Source organism: Vulpes vulpes, chromosome 14 (genome assembly GCF_048418805.1).
Source record: "Vulpes vulpes isolate BD-2025 chromosome 14, VulVul3, whole genome shotgun sequence".
NCBI classification, from domain to species: Eukaryota; Metazoa; Chordata; class Mammalia; order Carnivora; family Canidae; genus Vulpes; species Vulpes vulpes.
Genome location: NC_132793.1, coordinates 19,538,496 through 19,561,686, shown reverse-complemented (window position 1 = coordinate 19,561,686; position 23,191 = coordinate 19,538,496). Strand labels below are relative to the sequence as shown.

The 23,191-nt window shown below is 41.5% G+C and overlaps 1 long non-coding RNA gene across 1 annotated transcript; it reads right to left on the bottom strand.

Moving 5' to 3' along the window:
• Positions 1-8,881: 8,881 nt before the first annotated feature.
• Positions 8,882-22,067, bottom strand: LOC140595287 (uncharacterized). Its single transcript, XR_011996786.1, has 3 exons — positions 21,942-22,067; positions 11,335-11,567; positions 8,882-9,541 (listed from the first exon to the last, which is right to left on the bottom strand). It is a non-coding gene; the product is annotated as an uncharacterized lncRNA (long non-coding RNA).
• Positions 22,068-23,191: the final 1,124 nt, after the last annotated feature.

Sequence of the window (23,191 nt, the reverse complement as noted above, 5' to 3'; positions counted from 1 at the left end):
TCTGACCCTCCCTTTCCAGTCCCTTTACACACACACATTCAGGGGTAGGAAGCAAACCCTGCTTTAGAGGGAAGGCCACTTCATCTCACCCAGCAGGGACCATCTAAATCACATCAACTGCAGCCTAGCTGGGATATCCACACATACCTTAGGATTTTTCTGTATGTATTGAAAAACCAAGCATTTTTCTATGCTCTAAAAACCAACTGCGGTTCAGTAGAAAGATCACTGATGTTCCAATACCATGAACAAATACCTTTTGAGCATTTATTTGCAAGGGTCACTTATCTTTTAAACCCGGGCACTAGTTACTTTGTGGTTTTAGTTCTGTTACATGCATAACACTATAGTTTTCTCACCTATAAAATGAGAAAAAAAAATGTATGCCCTAAGCTGTCAGGGGGAGGTGTGCAGAGCACCTAGCTGGCACAGTGTCTGGCATATAGGTCACTTCTCTCCCCACCATCTTGGTCCCTAAGACTAGCTCATATTGCAAGCTCTACCAAGTCTAGCTCTCCCTGGATCTGAGAATCCCTTCCCCTGGCATGAAAGCTGTTGCCTCTCAGGATGAGGGAGAGGGCACCCTCAAGGTATGCTCAGGCCAAGTTCAGTAATAAAACAAACATTTTTGGCACTGTAGCGAAAGGCTGGGAGGCAGCAATAACCCAGCATCGGGACCTGGGCAGAGGGCTCCTTAGGAGCTGAAGCCCCCCCTGGAGGTGGGCAGGGAGTGGAGCTGGAGGGGACAGCAGTGCAAAGGCCAGCTTGCTCTCCAGCAGCAAAGTCAACATCGCCCCAGATGTCTGCCCCCGGGGTTGGGGCCATTAGCTCCAGTTTACCTGCTCGCTTCATTTTTCAAAATTAGCCACAAAAGCCTCCCATGGAAACACAACACACAGCATTTCTCACTGTGTGTCGCGGGGGAGGAACAAAGTATATCTTTTCCATACACTTGTTTGGAGTTTCTGAACGTCTCCCAGAGCCCGGGGCCTTGGCAGGCCTGTTCCTGATTGCTCCCACATGAATGGCTATGTGAGCCCCACTTTTCTTTCTGTCCCCAGATGCTCCTCAGCTAAGACCAGGCTGCTGTCCCCTCCCTGTCGCCAGCTTGGCCTGGGCACCCCAATGCTGAGCCCAGCAAGGCACTGACTTTCTCATTTTCTTGCTCCTTTTCCTGGGGGATAAAATTACAGTCGAAATTCCTAGGTTCGCTTTGAGGGTTGCTTAGAGACGGTGTTAGCTTTCAACCACCTGATTTAATCTCTTTGCTCACTCCCAGCTTCCCCTGTTGCTGCTCAGACAAGGCAGAGGGCGAAGGGGAGAGGTGAGAAGGTGAAGCGCTTGTCTGCAGTGACATGTTTTCATCGGGTTGTGCTGAGAGCAGGGCCAGACAGGAGAGGCTGCAGTGTTGGTGGGGCTGGGACAGGTTGTTTGTCTGTCTCTCGGCAGCCTGTACAGAGCTTAAATGGGAGAATGGGAGTGGGGTGGGGGTGGCGATGCACCAATGCAAGGACAGATGAACAAAAGTATAAACACTAGGACGCAAAGCTGTGCAGTTGGAGCTGTCAGGCACAGAGTACATTTTTGCCCTTGGAAAGTCATTCCCACCTACAAATCAGTAGGAAATTATGCAACAACCTACTAGGTGCTGAAAAAGATCCACCTCAAGTAAAAACAAACCGAAAACACTTCTAAGAGAAAAACCAAATGCAGCCCGAGTGATGAGAGCATGTCCAGCGATGACTTATTGGCTTTTACTTTTAATCTTTGGGGAGTCAAGGAAACAGGAGAGATGCCAGAAGATTGGAAACTGGAATGTTCTTATTTATACTTAATTTAGTCATTAATGAAGTGTATTAAGTGTCAGTCCCACTGCAAGGACCGGGACTCTTGCTTTCATCTGCTCCCTTGATGTATCCCAGCACATAGAACAGAGTCTGATTCACAGCAGGTGCTGAATAATAGTGGTTGAGTGAGTAAATAAAAGGGGGGAATTTGGAGATGAGCCTGCAACTCCCCCTACAATGATGTTCCTCAGGGCTTCAGTCTGCAAACCAGGTAACTGTGTGGGAGTCTGCATGGCTCGAGCACCTACTGAGAGTTTCTGAATGTCTCTCCTCACTGTGTGTGCATGTCTGTGCATGTGTAAAATATATCTTCTTATCGTCACTGAAGAAGTTAATGAAAGATCATAGTAGCCCTAACTCACCATTCTCCCCATTTTGACAGCCCCTTCCTCCTGCATAATCTTTGGCTCTGGACCCGCTCCCGCCCTCTTGGGTGGTGTACAAGGCTGAAGAGTGGCCCCCAAAGAGATCAGGTTCTAATCCTTGGGGCTGTAAACAGACCTGTAAACATTACCTTGTAAGGAAAAAGGGTCTTTTTTTTTTTATTTTTTTTATTTTTTTTATTTTTTATTTATTTATTTATTTATTTTTGGAAAAAGGGTCTTTGCAGATGTGATTAAGTTCAAGATCTTGACTTGGGAAGAATATGCTGTATTATCCAAGAGGGCTCTAAATCTAACCACCTGTTGTTAAGAGGGAAGGAGAGGAGATCTGATAAATACTGAGAAAACAATGTGAAGATGGAGGCAGAGATATGAGTTCTGAGCCAAGGAAGGGTGGAAGCCACGGGAAACTGGAAGAGGCAAGTCCTTCTCTGTTCCATGAGAGGCTTGGCCATCTTGACTATATAATTTCTGAGATTGCTTTGGGCATCTACATTCAGATGTCAGTCGGAGAGAATGGAGAATTACAGTTGGGGCATTTTTACAAGTTGTGATTATAAATGATGCATTTCACTTCTACCCATATCCCATTATATAAGTAACTTAGTCATATTACCCAAAAAGGGCTAGGAAGTTTATTTAGTTCCTGATCAGGTAACCACATTCCCACCACAGCACCATTATGGTGAGGGAGCATGGATTCTTAGTGGACAGCTAGCCAACAAAAGGGAGAAAAATACCTACAGAAGCAAAGGGATTAAAATGACAACTAGGTAATTTACCTCAAAATATGAAACCTTCTCATTTTCACCTTAAAACTGACACTAAATTTTATGCATATACAAGATTCATATTAATTTTTAACATGAAATAAAAGATATAAAGCAAACTTGCCTTTATTCTGCATTTTGGAGAGGGCTTCTGATCCAGTAGGCTAATGTGTCCACTCCTCTCCAACTTGTATTCTTGGGAAAATAAACACAGACCCTGGAATCAGAAGGAACAATGTTCAAATTCTAGCTCTTTTACTTGCTTAAGTGACCTTGAAAAATTACTTCATTGTTCTGACCCTTAGTTTCCATATATATGGAAACAGAGGAATAGATTTCTTACCATCCATCCTTGGGAATGATGGTAGGAAGAAGCACTTGGAGTCTGGTGAGCACCCCCTGGAGGATGTACTGGGGAAGAGTCTCTGGTGCACACCAAGGAATGAGACCACGATTTCTGTTTTTAACAATTAACTTGAGGCTGTATGCTCTAAAGAGTTTCTAGACCAGAGGAATTGTGACGTTGTAAAATGAAAGATTCCTTGCTTATTATGGGAAGGCTGCCTTGGAACTGGAAGGATCTAGGTTGTCTGCTGTCTGTACATATATTGTCTCCTTATTACCACCCAGAGAGGATGTGTTGTTGTTGTTGTTGTTGTTCTTCTTCTTCTTGTAAGATTTATTTATTTGAGAGAGAGAGAGAGAGAGAGAGAGAACAAGTACATGAGGACAGGAGAGGGGCAGAGGGAGAGAAGAGAGAGAATACCAAGCACTCTACACTGAGCACAAAACCTGATGTGGGGCTCTTGATCCCATGACCCTGATCCAGTAGATCCAGAGATCATGGCCTGAGCCAAAACCAAGAGTCAGATGCTTAACAGACTGAGCCACCCAGGTGCCCCAGATGTGTTTTTCATATGGGATACCCAGAGAAGGGGCAGAACCAGGAGTCAGCCTGAAAATTCATAAGGGAGAGTCAATGAGTCAACATACACATGTAACTCCAAGGTTTGAAGAGACTATGATAATCTGAAATATTCTATAAGATAATGGTAAATGCAATTAAAGATTAAATGGCATAATAGAAAACACAATGAAAATATGGTATAAAAATTAGGATATTTGTAAAGGGACCAAATAGTGCTTCTTAAAAAAATAAAGCAAACTCATTTTTAAAAAATACCTTAGTGAACAAATAAACCCCAGAATAGACATGGCCGAAGAGAGAATCCATGAACTGGAAAACAGATCTAAATGCAGCAAGTGAAAGAAAAAAGGTCATTAGTGCCTAAGGTCAAGTCCAAACTGCAAAAGGTAACTAATACTGGTGAAAAAGCAATCTGCTAAGAAACCTGAAAGGTGCGCTGAGTAAAATACGAAGCATGATTTGGGACAAGATGTTCGTAATTAGAACTGAGCATGTGAATGAGAGCTGGAGATTTATTTATATGTTGCTGCAATGTGATGGCATTCTTTAACCTCAATTCTGTGTAACCATGATATTTTTCTTCTGTATTATATAGTCTCTCATGGAATCACTTTGGCTGGTGTTGTTATTGAGAGAGATTGAAATTGGAGTTGCTTATTCATTTTATTTTTCTTTAAACATAAATCTGTGTATTGTTTTAAAACAAAACAATGTGGATAATAAGATCATATTTTACATGCTTCCCTGACAGGTGTTTAGCAATGTCAGACTTAGGATAAAATATTTAAGACTGAGTAGCAACCTAGTGAAAATCATAATTTAGCTACGATTACAATGGAAGCTTCATACATCTCTCTTTTTCCCTCCTGCAGCTGGCAAGCCTCTTAGGGAGCTCCAGGGGACAGAGAAAGGGGACCAAATAAGTTTATCTCTAGGAGCATGTCCCAGAAAAGAAGGCAAGAGAGAGTCCCAGTGACCTCCTGGTAGGCATTTCCTTGCATATAAAAAGACCAGTATGTAAAAGAAAAACTCTTGGCCACCAGGGCATCAGTAGACACTTCCTGCTGAGACACCTCAGAAGCCCCTCATCCCCACCTCACACTATCAGGGCTGCTATTTCCAGCCTTCCCTCTGCTCTATTTGCCTTCATGCCTCAGAAGGCAGGGAAATCATAGCCAAAGCTTGAGCTGACAAATGATAATAAAGCCAAAGAACTCCCAGGCAGGATTTTGAGCTTGACCTCAGAACTGCTGGTCAAGCTGGAGATATATTTTTAATGTAAATATTCCTGGTAACATGAGCTTGGGACTCTTGCCAGCAAAGCTTCTGAGGGGCCTTTGCTCACTCTGTGTTCTGTGAACAAGTTCCCCTTCTTATAGAGTCTTTTCCTCTGTTTAGGAGCAAACCTTGTTTTATGATCGCCAAAGCAGTTAGCAACCTGATGACTTTTCCAAAACTAAGGCTGAAAGACCGTAAAACAGGTTTCAGAGATTGAGCTGAGGCCCTTAGGAAACAGCTTCTGGTCTAGATTTACAAATGTTTATGAACATTTGGTTCTAGACTGTTGTCACGCGTTAAAAAAGGCCCATTTGCTTATGCATGACTTGAGGTGGCTAAATCATATGGCATGTGAGAAAGAGCATTAGAGGTGTATTCACAGGGATCCAGAATCTTTGGAGAATTCAATAAATATGCTAAACTTAAGAGCAATGCAGTTGTTATTATGGGAAATGGGAAATATATTTGAGCTTCCTGGTGGTCAGGGTTAAAAAAAAGTCTGTCAAAAAGGACACAGATTGATTCCTAGTGAGAAATAATAGATTCCATTTCATTCTCTGTATTTTGCTATATTTTAAAAGAAACGTGTTACATGACAACTTCTAATGGGAGTATTGATAGGTAAAATGGAAAATACCCTTATAGAAACATTGAAACCAAGACAAGAGTGGTTTTTAAGGTATTATTTGATAAAATATCTTTGATAAATATCAAAGGTAAAATCTTGAAGCAGGATTTGGTGAAGAATGTCTTCCAAGGGACTGAACTCACATACACCTAGTATACAAATCTCCCAGTGATGCATCTTATAAAATACAGAATTTAGTTTATTCACAGTGATGAATGAGTGGCTTGCCTAAGGGTTTTCATTTCTTCAATGTTTGTTTTCCTCTTAGATACTTACACTACAAAGTAAAGTGTCCAAAATGCTGGACAATATGAACCCAAACTCTTAACTTACAAAAAAACTTCATTGCCCTTCTGTTTTCCCTTCTCCTTTTCCTTCACCTCTCCTCTTCATCATATCTAAGATTTACTGATCTATTCAATACACCAATAGCTAAGCTTTGTGCTTTTCATCTATCATCTTGATCACTCTTCAAAACAATCTTTTGAAATAAATACCACTATATCCAATTTATTGGATGCAAAAATTGAGGCATAGAGACATTAAGAAACTTGTCAAAGTTCCCAGAGCTAACAAATGTCAGCCCTGGGATTTTTACTTTGAACTATTTCACATTGATCTATCACCTCCGTAATACTCTGCAACAAGCCACCCCCCAAACTTTTTTTAAAAGATTATTTATTTATTTATTTATTTATTTATTTATTTATTTATTCAGAGAGAGAGAGAGAGGATGGGAGGGAGAGAGAGAGAGGCCGAGACACAGGCAGAGGGAGAAGCAGGCTCCATGCAGGGAGCCCAACGTGGGACTCAATCCTGGGTCTCCGGGATCACACCCCGGGCTGCAGGTGGCGCTAAACCGCAGCACCACCGGGGCTGCCCACCACCCCCAAGCTTAATGGCTCAAAACAATAATAATTTATCATTAATAAGACTGAAGTAGGCAACATTCTTCTGGTCTTGCCTGGCTCATTCATGCCTTTGAAGTCAACTGGGAGCTAGAAAGGTGGTTCTGCTAATCTTGGCTGGTCTCCCTCTCTCTCTCTTTCTCTCTCTCTCTTTCTCTTTTTCCGGTGAGGGAGTCATCTGGCTGTCAGGTCATCTAAGATGACCTTGACTTTTGTCCATGCATCTCTCACATTTCTCTAGGAGCTTAGAATAGCACATTCTTATGGCAAGGAGGAAGTATGAGGATGAAGAAGCCCACTTAGGCAAGAGGAAGGAGAAAGGAGAAACATAAGTGTGCTTTCTTTCCAAGATGCTGCTTGCATCAGGTTTGCAAACAACTCCATAACCAAGGAAGTCACATGGTTGAACCCAGAGTTGACAAGGGAAAGGACTACAAAGTAAAGGACAAAGAATGTGCATACAGTTAGGCCATAAGGCAGTAAGTCAACTTTTGAAAGATTCTCAAGTCCTAACTTTTAACCACTAGGTCTACTGCCCATCAAAATTAACAATCCTTTGAATCTTGAGGTTGCTGCAAGGACTATAATCCAATTGGCCTTCCAAGTGAACTCTTTTAGCCACTCCATCTCCGTATAGGGGTATGGAAAGTTAAAAAAAATCTGCTTGAATAGCAAGTGAAATGGTTTGGGGATGAGGACATAGGTGGGTGCTTATTTCTTAATTTGTTGTTTGAGGCATTATTACAAGTGATACTAACTGCAGTAAAATAAGCCCCACATCTCACAGGCTTAATCTAATGAAACTTGTTTCTTGATCATCAAAAGTTCAAGTGGGTATCTTCCATGCAGTTCTAGGGCCTCAGAGGCCCACACTAGATCTCCTGCATCCTGCCAGAAGACAAGGGAAGAGAGAATGCACTTGGAGGATTGCATGGGGCCAGATCTGAACCATTTACATTCCACTGATGAGACCTCAGTCATAGGGCTCTATACCGTAGATGAAGAAGAAACAGGACATTATAAACACACAGGAGTCTTTATTTTTATTTATTTTTTATTTATTTATTTATGATAGTCACACACACACACACACACACAGAGAGAGAGAGAGAGAGAGGCAGAGACACAGGCAGAGAGAGAAGCAGGCTCCATGCACCGGGAGCCCAACGTGGGATTCGATCCCGGGTCTCCAGGATCGCGCCCTGGGCCAAAAGCAGGCGCTAAACTGCTGCACCACCCAGGGATCCCCACAGGAGTCTTTATTATAGTCTTTCTACCTTGGATTCATCTACCTTCTTGTGACAGTGGCAAGCTGATCCTGCTTTGGATGTAACTCACCTCTTCTTTATCCCATATATTTTTAGTGAAGCAAATTCTATCCCTGCTTCTAGGGGATGAGGGACTCTCTAAAGAGAAGATATTTTAGCCAAACCTTAAGAGTTAGCCAGGTGAAAATCTTGGATAAGAGAATTTCAACAAGCGAAAGATCACATAGCACAACCTGATGTTGAAGTGAGTGCTATCTTTTTAAGGAAATGAGGAGAGGCCTACAGGTTCATAGAATGGAAGCCAGGAATAATAATGGGAACCTAAGTATGGGTGAGATCCTATGGCATATGGGTGCAGTGTTAAAAATATTGGATTTAATATAAATCCTTGGATTCTAAGAACAATGGAAAACTGCTGGAGAATTCTGACATGCAAGTAGCATTGATAATTTCTGTTTATAAAAATGTATATTGGTAACACTGTGATGAATGTATTTAGCTGACAAAGTATAGAGAGGACAGTTGAGAGCTTCACTGTGATTGGAAAGACCAGGTAGACAGATATAATAATCTGGAAAGAAAGGAAGGAATTCTCAAGTATGGATTAAAGGCTAATGATGGAATGAGTAGAAATTTAAAAAGATTTTGGCACTAATTAGACTTCAGAAAAGAGGCCAGTTATGGACAGAGAAGGATCCAGTCTTTATGCCTGAAGATTATGCAATTTGGGGGAACATCTTTTAGAAATAAATGAACAGAATTGGAAGCACAAACATAGGTATAAAAGGTAGTATTTATTTATAGTGAGAAAAGAAGTTATTACAAATTACTCTAATCCTAAAGACTCAGTTTCTTTCCTTCTAAGATTTCTTTAGGTGATTTACCAGGAATGCTTCCAAGGAAATGCTACTTGGTTGTAGCTCCTCTTTCACTCCACATCTGAGACATTGTACAATCAATCCCTGGAAACTTGCAACACTCACAGAAGTCCATGAAGAGAGTGGCCTGGCACAACCACAACAACCTCCTTAGCTTTACAATAAACCCATCTCTGGGGTTTGATTCATCAGTTTTAGCATCACTGGGATCTAGTGGTGGTTGAAACAATAAGGAATATTTTTAAAAAATTCATCTAGGAATAAAATAGAATATACACAAGCGAGGGCCAAATAAATGAATGAAAAGAATACAAAAAAGCAATTAAAGCAAAATCCTGAAGGACTTCAACCTGAAGTAACCAACAAAAAGGGGGGGGGGGAGGTTGACAAAGAGGACTGAAGAAAAAAAAATCAACCAGATTGGGAAGAAGAGAAGCAAGAGTGTTGGATCACCAAAGCCAAGAGTGTCCCAAGCAGGAAATGGTCAAGTTAATTGAAGTCTGGTGAGCGATCCCTCACTGATACAGAATATGCACCTTTACTTCTTAATTAAATTTATTATCTGTGACCTTCATTCCAATGATGAAGTCCAAAAGAACAGGAGTTCTTGTCAGCTTTCTTCACTGCTGTATCTCCAATACCTGGAACAAAACCTATGTACACAACAGACAGTCAATAAATGCATGAATGAGTAAACAAATGAAAAAGAGATTGAAAGTATCCATCTTATTTAGTGGTGTGGTACCTCCCATGGTGTTGAAAAGAGACATTTTCCTGGACTGATAAGAATGAAAGCCAAATTTGGAGTAAGTTTGGAGAAATGAGTAGTTTTAGAAACTGGATGTCAGTAGAGTAGACAACTCTTTGAGAAATGTTGCTGTTAACAGAGGGCAGGCAGCAAAAGAGTTAAGGGGGAAGTAAAATTAAGGAAGATTCTTTTTTTTTTTTTTTTAAGAATAGAGAGAGTTGAGCAAATGATATTCTGGAAAGATCCATATTCAGAGAGGGCAAAGTCATTGAAAAAGCAGAAATGAATGTAATCCAGGGCACAGGTGAAGGAACACCTTCAGGTGGAAATCGAGAAATTCTTAGAATCTGGACTTGGTGCAATTACTATTGTTGCACACTAATGCGTGGACAATTATAGGATTTTGGGGAGATATGAGTTATCCTGAACTCTGCTCTGGGATGCCATGGAAGCACCTGGATTTAATATAAATCCTTGGATTCTAAGAACAATGGAAAACTGCTGGAGAATTCTGACATGCAAGTAGCATTGATAATTCCATTGATAATTAATAGCTAACAGCTATTTCTCCACCCTCATTGCAATAGGACTGTTTTCTATTTCTCTCTAATAGTCAAATGACTTATAATGAATATATTTTACTCTGAGTAAAAATAAATCATAGTAATATTTTTGTGCTGGATAATCCAAATATAATTTCTTTTATGATCTGGGATATGCGTTTAATGAAAATGACAAAATATGAAAGGCATGACTGTCCAAGAGAGAAAAGTTTTATAAAGTGCATAAAAGTAAGACACAGTAATAGACCCAATTGCTTGAGATTTCTCACTTCATGATAGAATTGGCACTAATCATCATCATCTGTGCTACTCTTAAACAGCTTTTTTTTAAAGAAAAAAATTAGGAGACTGATAGTATTTCAAAGGCAAAGACACACTTGACAATATATAAAATTGAATTTTAGTTAAATCCAAATGGGACCACTGAAAATGTTTTTATTTTTATTTATACACACACACAGAGGCAGGATTCCTTCAGTTTCAACCAGACTGTTGTTACTAAAATAATAAGAAACAAGAGTTTAAGAGTGACTTATGTTTTTAGTGCTGATCTGTATGCTCTGCTCCATGTAAAAACTATGGAAATATTTCAAATCTCAAACTCTTCTGGGTAATGGAAGCAGTGAAAATCTTCTATGTTATGTTCAATGTCTGGGCCAAAGCAGAACATGCTCGAAGGGGTCATTTTGTATACATGTGCTTCCTTTAGCTGCCATGGTGAGACTCTTGCTTCAGAGCTAGTTTGAAGGGCATCATTCTTGCAGTCCGCAGAACAATTCCCAGACAGGTACACAGTAGAAGCTGCTTATGGCAAATAAGAGCCTTAGTGGATTTTATAAGGGGAGAGCCCTGTTGGGCTGCCCTTCCCTCCTGTTTGTCTGAGACCCTGAAATTGAAGCCTAATGGGGTGTATTGCCTGGTGGGTGTGTGGTGAAACTCTACTTATTTAACTTACCTGTCCATGGGCCACCTAAAACCTGGGAGGGAAAAAAAATTGTTCTGGTTGGAAAGTTTAGTGAGAAGACTAGGGAGAAAGTTGTGCGTGGGTGTGCTGTGTACCTGTGCAAGTGAGTACAAGAGGGGTGTGGCTTGCAGACGAGTGACAGTATCATTGACAAATAGCAGGACTCCCTACCTCATGGCATCTCCTCCCTCAGTTGGTTGCAGGAGAGGCACAAATCCATGAGCTTGCCCGACCAGAGGAGAAACTCCTGGGCATGTCTCAAACACCATTGTTTTCTAAGCCTGGCACTTAGTAGGTGCTCAGCAGGGGGCAGTGTGACACAGTGGTTAGGAACTTCTGCTGCTGCCTCTGGGCCTCCTCTTCCTCATCTGAAGCATGGGGATGATCCAGCATCTCATGGAGTCCTGCAGGATCAAATTAGATAATAGATGGTTAGCGTTGGCACTGAGTAACTCTTCGATAAATGGTAACATTTGTTATTTCTACTTTTTAAATTATTATTACAAAATATTCCCCTCCAGCCTAGAACTCCCATCCAAACTCCAGTTCTGCATATCTTTGTCTGGGGAGGTCAGGGAAGGCTTCCAACTCACAACGCTCAAAATATAACTCATGACCACCCCAACCTCCCCATCTGCTTATCTGTCTAATGCTCCCTGCCTCAGTCAAAAGAGCAGCATCCAGGGTGTTTTGCAAACTATGGTGCTTAACACCACCTTCTCCCCTGCTGCTGCCCACTAAATGAACCTGAGTGTTTTCAACTTTACCGCCTCTCTCTCAGAACATCCCACTTCTCTCCACTGCCCCCTTCAAGCCCCGCCACCATCCAGGCACCATGTTCCCACCCTGGGGGCTGCGATGCAATCCTAACTGGTCTGCTTCTCTCATCTTTTCTTGTCCTGGTCCCAGCTGTCCCTCTGTGTCTCAGAAGGATCACTATTTTAGGAACACAGATAAGGCCCTGTTGCTCCCCACCCCCTACCCCCTGCCCCCTGCATTGCTTCCCGGTGCTCTCAGAATGACAGCTAAAACATGCCCACCATTACTCTAGCCTCAGCTTCCCACACCTCCCTTCCTCCGCTACCTCCCTCCTCTGGGCTCCACTCAGCCCAGCTTGTTTCAGTTCCTCCAGAGGAACGGATTTCCTTGGTCACGGGACATTAGCACCAGCTGGGCCACCCCTCCCTGGCCCACCCGCTTTGGCCTGTTGCATGCTACCCACCCTTCAGTTTTGTTGCTTCTTCAGAGGAAACATCTGAATAGATCTGTCTTCTCTTATATGTTCTTGCATATTTTTTTTCTTGGTATGGGTACCTCTCTTTTATGAGTGGTGATCTCTGTTATGATGCAACATACACTTTGGTGGTTATTTGGTACATGTCTATTATTTTCCTCCAAGGTATAAGCCCCACAAGGGGCCAAGGATGAGAGATGGAGACAGGATTTGGTGTTGTTAGCCATGCATCCACACTGTCCAGTGTAATGACAGATGTTCAATATGTGTACATGTGTGTGTGGACGCCTCTTACACCCCAAAACTTACCCCAGGTTCTTATTCGCTAATGTCCCTCCATCTTTTCTCCAGCTATTTGAAATCCAGTGAAATCAGGGATTTCATTATATATTGATGACAATGTAAAGTCAGATGATAATTGGGGCGAACTAGTCTCTGACTTTGCTCTGGGATTTTTTGTTGTTTTTGTTGTTCTGTGAAAGCCTTTAGCACATATTACCCAAGGCCAGACTTCTCTTTGTTTCTATATAAATTCAGCCTCCAACAGCCCCTAAGGTTCTAAAGATGGCATGCCCACAGAGTGGAACATCATAGAGAAGGAATATCAATCAGTGGGAAAAGCTGGAAGAGCCAACAGCAGACCCTCTTTCTACGACTAAAATAGGGCATTGGTCTTGGGGGGCCCCAGTAAGCCAAATATCAAGTGTTGTGTCTCAACAAGGATCAAGAATCAGCTAGAAAATCCAAATGAGAAAATAACTCAAAGAAGGCATTTATATAAATGCTAAGCCAGTGGTACAGGAATAGTGACGAGATAGAAGTTACTAATTTAGAGGGCTTTGATTCAAGGGGATGTTAAGAGCTTTATCTAGGCATCAATTTTTGGTGGGTAGCAGAATGAAGATTGTTTCTGGAAAATTTCATAACCCTTGGGGATGAATTCCTCTTCATGCTGATGAAAAACAATACTTCCCAAACTTAACATGCACGAAGATCACCTGGGAATTCTGTTAACTAATCCCCTCCTGATTCAGTGGGTCTTTGTTAACACCAATGATCTAACAAGTTCACAGGTGATGGCCTTGCTGCTGGTTTGGGTTCTGCAGTTTGAGCAGCAGTTATGTAGAGCAATCTTGGAGCAGATCCGTAAGTGAGTGATATGACCCAGATAATTCCAATGCTGATATAAGCCATCACCTAGGATGATAAGTTTGCTGTGATCTCTCCTGATGGCTTTGCCACTGGGGACCCAGGTCTATCCCAACACTCCATCAATGCAAGCCATTCTTAGTTACTCAAAAATACAACTGGGCCACCATCAGCCTGAGATGTACCCAGGTTAGGAAAGGGTTTCTTGATAGATCCTAGTGTCTAGGACCTTGGGTTGTACTTATAGCCAAGATGGTGCTCAGCACTCCTTGACACCTGCTAACAGGTTGAGGCAAAGGTGACAGATGGAGATGGGGTGGGAATTAAGAATGAAAGATACTTATTAAAGGGAGATAAATAGAACAAATACCCACTGAATACTCTTCTCTCCATATGTGTTATTTCATTTAAATGTTATTGCAGCTTTATTTGTACCTCCATTTTACAGATGTGAAAACAGAGGCCTGAACAGATTAGAGATTTCCCCAAAGTTGTGCAGCTGGTTGTTGAAGGAACCCAGATTCTGACCCATAAAGACTCACTTTAAATCTACTGTTCTTCATCTGATTGCACATTAACATTTCCTGAGGAGCTTTGAGAAAATATCCATTTCTGAACCCTCAATAATTCTTATTTTATTGCTATTAAAAAATAAACAAACCTGTCCAATCAATTTAATGTATATCCAGTGTTGAATACAATTTCCCAGGCCCTGACTCTTAATTACTAGGATTTATTCCCTCCAAAAAGTAACTCAGCATTCAAGCCAAAGAACTAGGAATGCTTGATTGCAAGGGTATCTTGAGATGGCTCCATTTGGGGTTACAAAGTTCCCTATACTAACTCCTGGCACAATGAGCCCTGATTTTACAAATTAAGGATGATTTCCAGACTCTATTTGCTAGGATTCTATGTGATAATAGCTATACAGTGTTTGCCATGACCAGGAGACACTCTTCTAAGCACTTTATATACATCACCTCCTATAATCTTTCAAAAATGCCTAGCGTAGATACCCAGCAACATTCCTCATTGTACAGATGGGAAAACTAAGATCCTGCAAGGTTAAATGCCTTGCCTCATTAAAGCTGGGGCCAGGATTTAAACTCAGGCACATTGGCCCTAGTGTACGGGATAAACCACTTTGCTGTACTGTACTGTGCTTGCTTCTTACTGGCTCAGATGATGTGAGTCTGCACTACCTCTCATGAGAGAAGAAAGGGGCTGAAAGAGATTCGCTGTTTTTTCTTTTTTTCCCCCCCACAGAATTCAGTCCATATTAGAGAATGGGGCTCAAATCATGGAAATTTGGGGAGCATATTTCCACCTAAAATCAGGAAAGATTTTTTATCTGACAAAGCTACCCAGTGAAGGAAAGGGCTACTCTGGGCAGAAATGAGTCCTTCCATCACCAAGACATCAAATATTTCCTGGGTGCCTACATGGCAGTGATATTGCTGAAGGGGTTCAGAGATTGCATGCAGAGTTGGCATGGATGCTGTCTGAGGTCTTTAGGCATGAGTAGCTGTGATCCTATGATCTGACTTCAGTCCTCAAACACTCAATCAGCAAGTAAGGGCCTGATCATTTACAGTTACACAGTGAGATGTTTCCAGGAACGATTTCCCTGTAGCATTTTAATAAGTACTCTATAAATAATAATTTATTGAAGTTGCCTACTATGTTAGAAAAAGAATATATTAAAGAACCCGGGCTAATTGAAGCTGGCAGTTAAGTTCCCTGAATCGAAACCAATCGGTTTATCTACATGACTCTAAAGATTTGGGATGAAAACTGCTCATTATATTCCAACATCCTAATACCCAAAGATCCAGATGTTTCACAATATATTGACATAGCCTTCCAGGAAACCTATGTGCAACACTGAGTTAAAAATGTTCTGATACAATTAAAAGTAAATTGGATCAGAAAGAGCCTTTACTCTTCTTTGGCTGGGAGCTGAAGGTTTGAACTTGAAAGACACTGAAAGCTGTGAAACCCAATCAGCACGATTACTGGGTCTTTTGTTGTTGTTGTTTGTATTTTAAAGATTTTATGTATTTATTTATTTGAGAGAGAGAAAGAGAGAAGGAGGAGGGGCAGAGGGAGAGGGAGAGAAAGAATCTCAAGCAGACTCCACACTGAGCATGGAGCCTGATGCAGAGCTCCATCTCACAACCCTGAGATCATGACCTGAGCTGAAATTAAGAGTTGGATGCCTAACCAGCTGAGCCATCCAGGTGCTCCATGACAGCTGCTTCTAACTTAGATGATCACAACATGAATTGTATCCAATTCACATCTGCAATCCCAGTGTAAAGTTTAACAGAGCATCCCTTTCCTCCCAGAAGCGTCCTGGCTGGACAATAAATTACATAGTGTGCAATTTACACACCTAGTTACAGTACAATAGGAGACTGGATGGGATACGATCTATCGGGGAAAAAACCAGTCACTTGAGGAAGACCCAGTATGAGACAGTGACAGGAGGCAGAGTGGGAGGGCTCAAGGAGGAAGTGCCTTTCACCATTCCTGAAGCATTATTTCCCTTTTTGACTAAGTGATTTCACTTAGCTGGTTCCTTCCGCCCAACTTTTGTCTGTCTGTATGTGCATGCGAGGAAGCATGGCTTGGACTCTCTGTATCTGTGTAATCTCTGTATGAGCTCAGACTTTTAAGATTCCACATATAAGTGAGATCATTAAAAGATACAAACTTCCAGTTATAAAATATTAAGTCCTGGGAATATCATGTACAGCACAGTGATACAGTTAATAATACTATGTTGCATGTCTGACAGTTGCTAAAAAAGATCCTAAATGTTCTCTTCACAAGAAAAAAAAACTGTAATTACAGTGATGAATGGTTTTTTTTAAAAAAGATTTTATTTATTTATTCATGAGAGACACAGAGAGAAAGGCAGAGACACAGGCAGAGGGAGAAGCAGTCTCCCTGCGGGGAGCCCATTGTGGGACTGAATCCCAGGACCCGGGATCATGCCCTGAGCCAAAGGCAGATGCTCAATCACTGAGCCAGCCAGGCGTCCCATAAGGTGATGAATGTTAACTAGTCTCCCTGTGGTAATCACTTTGGAATAGATACACCAAACCATTATGTTGTACACCTGAAACTAATATGTTATATGTCAAATATATCACAATTTTTAAAAATATATGGCCATCTTTTTTCTTTAATTTTTCTCAAGTGGCATTATTACAGGGTGGTTAAGGGCATGGATACCAGAGTGGGACATAAGCTATACAAAATCCTCTGAAGATTTTGATTTCACTGGAAAAAGTGAGTGTGAATCAGGCTTGACAGTTCAGTCTCTCTAATCTTTCCTCGGGATTTTATAATAATGACTAACATTTCTGAGCATTTGGTGGAGTTATTCACACGTGTTATTTTTAGTGCTCATGCAATTCCTAGAGGATAGGTATTATCACTACCCCTACTTTGCAGTTGAAGAAAATGACACTGGAAGAGGTGAAGCAACTTGCCCAAGATTCCACATTGAATAGGTCAGTGTCCAGATTCTAACCTAAGAAGTCTGACCCGTGCTCCTCCTGACTAATGCTCTATTTTGAGCAGAATGTCGTATACAATTCATCAACAAATATTTACCAAGTCGAATGGGGCAGGGAAAGCAGTAGGGGACAGCCTCTGCTATCGTGAAACTCACAGTGTCTGGGATGGAATGTCACAAGTCCAGGTAGCAGAGAGGCAGAATGTAGAAGTGCTCTGAGGGGTACAAATACCCATAGAGAGGAGTGTCCTCACTTGAGGAAATCGTCAAAGGCTCCTGGAGAAGGGAGCCCTAGGGTCCATTCTGAGAAGAGAGGAAATGCTGAACAGATAGAAATGAGAAGACTACTATGCCTGGTAGATGGCACAGCCTAGTGAATGGCATTGACCTGAGGAATGAATGTGTTGGTTCTCATGTAAAACATTTGGGCTGGATTATTATAAAGTTCAAGTTAGTATGACTTATATAGGACCATGACCTCCGCTCCCTACTTCCCATCACACATTCTCTCTTTTGAGTTCTACTCTCCAGTCACAGCTTTTTGTAGTACCCCTGCTTCAAAGCAATGTTGTGCATATTTCCTACTATCAGACTCTTCTCATGAATGCTTTCTTCATCTATTTTGCTGTTGTTTGCCCCAAACATCACTTCTTTAGGGAAGCCTTCTCTAATCTCCTGGGCCAGGTGATTTTTCTTTGCCATACAGTTCAACAGCTCCCCAGTAGGTATCCACTGCTACGCAGTTTGCTTGGTGCAGAGTAGGAGGTCAAAACAACAAAATAAGATCAGATGGAAAGAGTTGCATAGATTAGAGGCAGGCAGCTTTGAGTCGAGTTCAAAGACTGTTTCTACAGTGGTCCTAGCAAGAACCAGTTTAGTGTCTTCGAGTATAGCCTGGGAGATATGAGGAAGGGGGACTGGCTAACATATGACATGGTCCTGGCATGTGGACTGAAATCTCTCTGTAAACAATATGGAAGAAGAACTTAGAATTTCATACTCCAAAGAATGGGAGAGGCTTGGAGTCCATTTAATGAAAGAAACCTCTTCCCCACACTCTTCAAACTTTCCTTGCAAGCATTCAGCCATTTCTTCTTAAAGGAGTTTTCTCTTGTTTCTTTTGAGAAACCTACACCAGGAACTGGATTCAGTCGGTCAGTTAGGAATTCATCCATCAAATGAACATCTGCAATGCACTATGTACACTTGACAGCACAGCACCAGGATCCAAGGATGAGCAAGGCTCCTTTCCTATTCTAGAAAAGATGAGAGGCTGATAAAGGAAACAGACACTTGGAGACAGAGGATAAAACCTTTTAAATATTGAGTCTCCTTTTCTCTTTAGGCTCATCTTGGCCTCTGACAGTACAGAGTTGACCATTCAGCCTCCTTTTATGTGAAAACATCTATCATGTCTCCCCAAAGACTTGCCTACACGTTCTTCTGATATGAGGCAATTATTTCATATTTTCTGCATTAGTTGTGACCACTGATAATCTCATGAAGATCTATAAATGTCAACTTGTTCTTTCCCAATGTACTTAACGTGCTTCTTTGGATGTGTGTGTTGAAGTGGTGGTTATGGAGGGGGTGTGTGTGATAAACAGATGCAATGGGAAATTCAGTAAGAACAAGCAGAACTGTTCATGTTTCTCAATTATAAGTTAAAAGGCAGAGCCTTGGGGACTGGATTTTCTTAACTTTGGGGAAAGTGTGACGTAATAATCATTCCTTCTTTCTGAAGAAATGAAGAGAAATGAGTGGTTTGTTCAGCTCTTGATATAAAAAAGTCAACTGGAAAGTGATATTTTATTAGAACCATAAGTTTTGTTTGAGAAATTTTAAAATCCAGAGTTTATTTTCCTTTGGTATTGCTATAGAGAGTCAACAGGAATTGAGATAATTTTTTCTTGTATTTGTGCCCACTTATTAAACACACATGTGAGCGAGATTCCGTGCATAGGTGCAAAAGGGATTAGAAGCAGGGGGGAAAGGTGCAATTGGGTCCATTGACCTGTTTCCCTGCCCTCAGGACTCTTTCAAACAGCTGTGAGAAAGAGGAGGAGGAGGAAGGAGATAATTTAGCAGTTCATATCCAGATGTTCATTTCAAACACACCCTGAACAACTTTTGCATGGTTTATTTCATTTTCTGAAACCATTTTTCACAAGCCTGTTTTCTCAGCTGGGAAACTTCTGGTGTAGTCTTTTCAAACAAATATTGCATTTGGCATTACAAGAAAAAAAAAAGAGCTTTTGAGACATTCAAAGGACAATCTGTTTGCCTTGGTCGGCAGAAGCAGGACTACAGGAATGTGGGCATTTTGTACCACCCAAAGTATAGGTAGGAAAGCTCCACTCTTACATTCCATTTACATGGAAATTTGAGAGTCCCTTAAGCTTGATCACTGTAATACTTTGCCATGTTTTAGGTTGATCTGAAGTGCTAGAGACAAGAAATCTGGCTGTGGACAAATAGGGCCAATGGATGAATCCTCCAGGATTAACACTAAATCAGAGCCTCCACATGGCACTCCAAACACAGTAGTCCATTTTCAAAAAAACTGTGTGCTCTTCTAGTTACACCCATCTTCTTAAGTAAAATGGGAAGAACTGGAAGCCAAATATTTCTGAATGCCAATGAATCTCTTAGGCAGCATCCTATAGGATATCATCCCCATGGTCCCATTCATCTCAAAGTCTGAGTCCTGGAAGTAGATTGCTCCACCAGAGTCATAGGAGTTAGGGTCTAGGACATCCCATAACCGCACTACAGAGTGAAGCTGGTTTCTTGGCCAATGGTAGGATAAACCTATTCCCCCTTCAGGGCTGAACCAAACCTGGAAATAGCCTCGGAAAGGAATGGACAGTCTAAAAGGGTGAGTCAAAATGTAAATGACTAATATTTGTCTCTTTAAAGAAAGGAAATCAAGCCATAAAGATAAAGAGAATCAGAAGAAACAATAGAGAAAAAGTTCTGATATTGATAAAATAGAAAAATCAAGCTTTTAAAACCAAAACTGAGGGGCATCTGGATGGCTCAGAAGGTTAAACATCTGCCTTCAGCTCAGGTCATATCCTGGGATTGAGCCCTGCATTGGGTTCCTGCTCAGTGGGGAGCCTGCTTCTTCCCTTCCTCCCTGCTCATGCTCTTTGTTGCTATCTCTCTCTCTCTCTCTAATAAATAAAATCTTTAAATAATAATAATAAAAATAAAAATAAAACCAAAACTGAATCTTGGGTAAATTTCTTAACCTTCCTGAGACTCAGTATTTCCACTTTTAGAATTAGACACCCGAGTCCTCAGATCAGAGTGTTAAAATGGGAATTGAGTACAAAAATGCCTCATGGAGTGCCAGGCATATAACTGGTCTTCATCACTGGTTAGCTCTCTACACCACATTCCCTTGGCCTAACGAGAACAATAAAATAACGTGAGAAGTCTATTTCTTTAATTGTTGTATTGAAAATCTTTGTGTATCTCTGAGATATAAAAGAAGATATCCAGGAAAGCTGGTCCAAGATGACGACCTAGGAAAACCTTGAACTCACCTCCCAGGATACATGAAATCTGCAGAGACATATAGAATAATTGCCTCTGAAAAAGATCTGACAGCTTGTGGAGCTGCCATGGAGAAAACATGTAATGGGCAGGAGAGGCTGAGATGCAGTCTTGCCTTACCCCACAACTCTGGGGAGACCCACAACTAGGAGGGAACTCAAAAACCTGGAGCAGCTCCTTCAGGAGCGAAGGCTTTGTGCCTTGCATCAGGCACCCCAACTTTTAAGACTTGCACCCGAGAGATGAAGCCCCCAAAACATCTGGCTTTGAAAACCAAGGGGGGGCAGCATCCCTGAGACCCAAACAAGCTCGACTAACTGGACAGCACCTCTTAAAGGCTCATGTGGACTCACTCACCCCCAGGGCCGGTGCAGAAGCAGCCACTTGAAAAGCATCCAGACTTGAGAGTGATTCATTTGCTGATATAAAGCTGTCTGGTGGGGCTGAGCCTGTTGGGAGAATCTCCAGGATAGAAGGTGCTGGCGGGTACCACTTCTGCACTCTCCCCCTTCCTTACTAAATCCAGTGGACGCCTTCCCCACGCCCTTTTTCCTATTTCTCTCTTTCTCTTTTGTCCTTCTCTTTTTTGTCTTTCTCCGTAGGTACCGTTTTTATTCCCCAACTGGTAGGTGCCATTTGGCATCCTCTGTCAGCCTCCCAGAGCTCACTGGCAACCCCCACCCCAGAAGGGAGCTCAGATTCTCATAGGGAGCCCTGGGTTTTTGTGCTTGTTGCCCAGGGGACACCTCCAGATCACCTGGTCGGGTGGCCAGCCTGGCTTATGCTTACAGTCCCACAGCACTGTGAGGCTCATCTCAGAGATATTGTGGGTTCAGTTCCAGGCCACCGTGATAAAGCGAATTTCACAATAAAGTGAGTCAAATGAATTTTTTGGTTTCCCAGTGTATATAGAAGTTACGTTTACCCTATACTGTAGTCTACTGAGTGTACAATAGTATTATGTGTAAAAACCTAAAAGACAAACAACATATATACCATAATTTTAAAAATACATTATTGCTTAAAAAATGCTAACCATCATCTAAGCTTTCATGAACAGTAATCACAGATCACCATAACAGATATAACAATCATGAATAAGTTTAAAATACTCTAAGAATTACCAAAATGTGACCCAGAGACATGAAGTAGTAAGCAAGTATTCTTGGAAAAAATGGCACCAAAAGACTGGCTCAACACATGGCTGCCACAAATCTTTGATCGGTAGAACAAAAAAACCCAAAAAACTAAACAAACAACAATAACAAAAGAACCACAGTATCTGGGAAACAATAAAATGAAGTATACCTCATGAAAGAAGGTTCCAAAGTGAAGGAAGCAGGGCTAAAAAGTCATGAAAAACAGGGTCTGGAGGATGTGGAGGAAGCAAAGCCTGCGCCAGTCTCCTGTTTCAATACTGTTTCAATTATTAGAACACCATGGACTTTTGACTTTTGTCAGTTGTAACTTGTCAATTGCACCTGGACCACAGTCTGGAGCAGATCCTTCAGCTTGGGACTGAAATAGAGATAACGTAACACCTGTTAGCTCAAGAGCCAATGGTGTCTTAGAGAGTCATTTTAATTGCTCAGCACCAATCATAATTCCTTTAAAACAAGTTATGTAACCTTTTGGTCTCTGCTTTTATAAGCCTGCACTCCCCACTTGCAGTCTCCCAGACTGCAATCCCTAGAACCCCAAATAAATGCTTTTGGTTGCTTTACAGTCTTGTTGTCTTCTTGGTCGACAGCCTGTATACATTTGCATACTTTAAAAGCTGCTGCCTGAGGATCTGGCTTCCAATCAGCCTGAATCTAAGTACTGACAAAGCTTCCCTCCTCCCACCTTTGGGGACACTGACAGGTCTTGGCACACCCTCTGCAACTGCAAGCTGTTAAAAGTAAAATAGGCTGCTCAGACAATCATGAAGTTTCAAGAGACAATCAAGAGTTAGGACAAGGTTGAATGGTAAGTTTCATTTTCTACAGGAGGCCACCCCTTCCAGACTGGGAAAAGATATCCAGCTAGCTGTTGGGTGCGCAAATCTCCATGTCAGGAAAGAAGTTTGCTCTGAGGACAGAGAGTCAAGAGTCATAAGCACAGAGATGATGCCCAGATAGATGCCTGAGAGTATCTGAGATCACCTACGAGGTTATAGAGATTGGAAGGGAAAAGGCACAGAACAGAGACCCGGGGCCATCAGCATTTGAGAAGACCCTGAAGAGACAATGGAAAAGCAAACAGAACAAGAACATTTAGGTGGAAATTAAGAGAACAAGGCCAAGAACATTTCTGAGAGAAACGAGGGGGGGAGTTTCTAAATTTTAAAGTTAATATTTATAAATCAAAATGTAAAATATTTTAGAAATAGCAGTTGTCTAAAATCACATATTATACCATGAAATACCGGGAAATGGGAGATGGGATAAAAAAATAAAATGTACTAAATTTCTCGACTAAAATAGGATTGAGTCAAAGGCTATTGTTTCTTCTTGACCTTGATAATTAGAGGAATATCAGATCAAGTATGTTATTTTGCAAAATTTAGTAGAAACAAA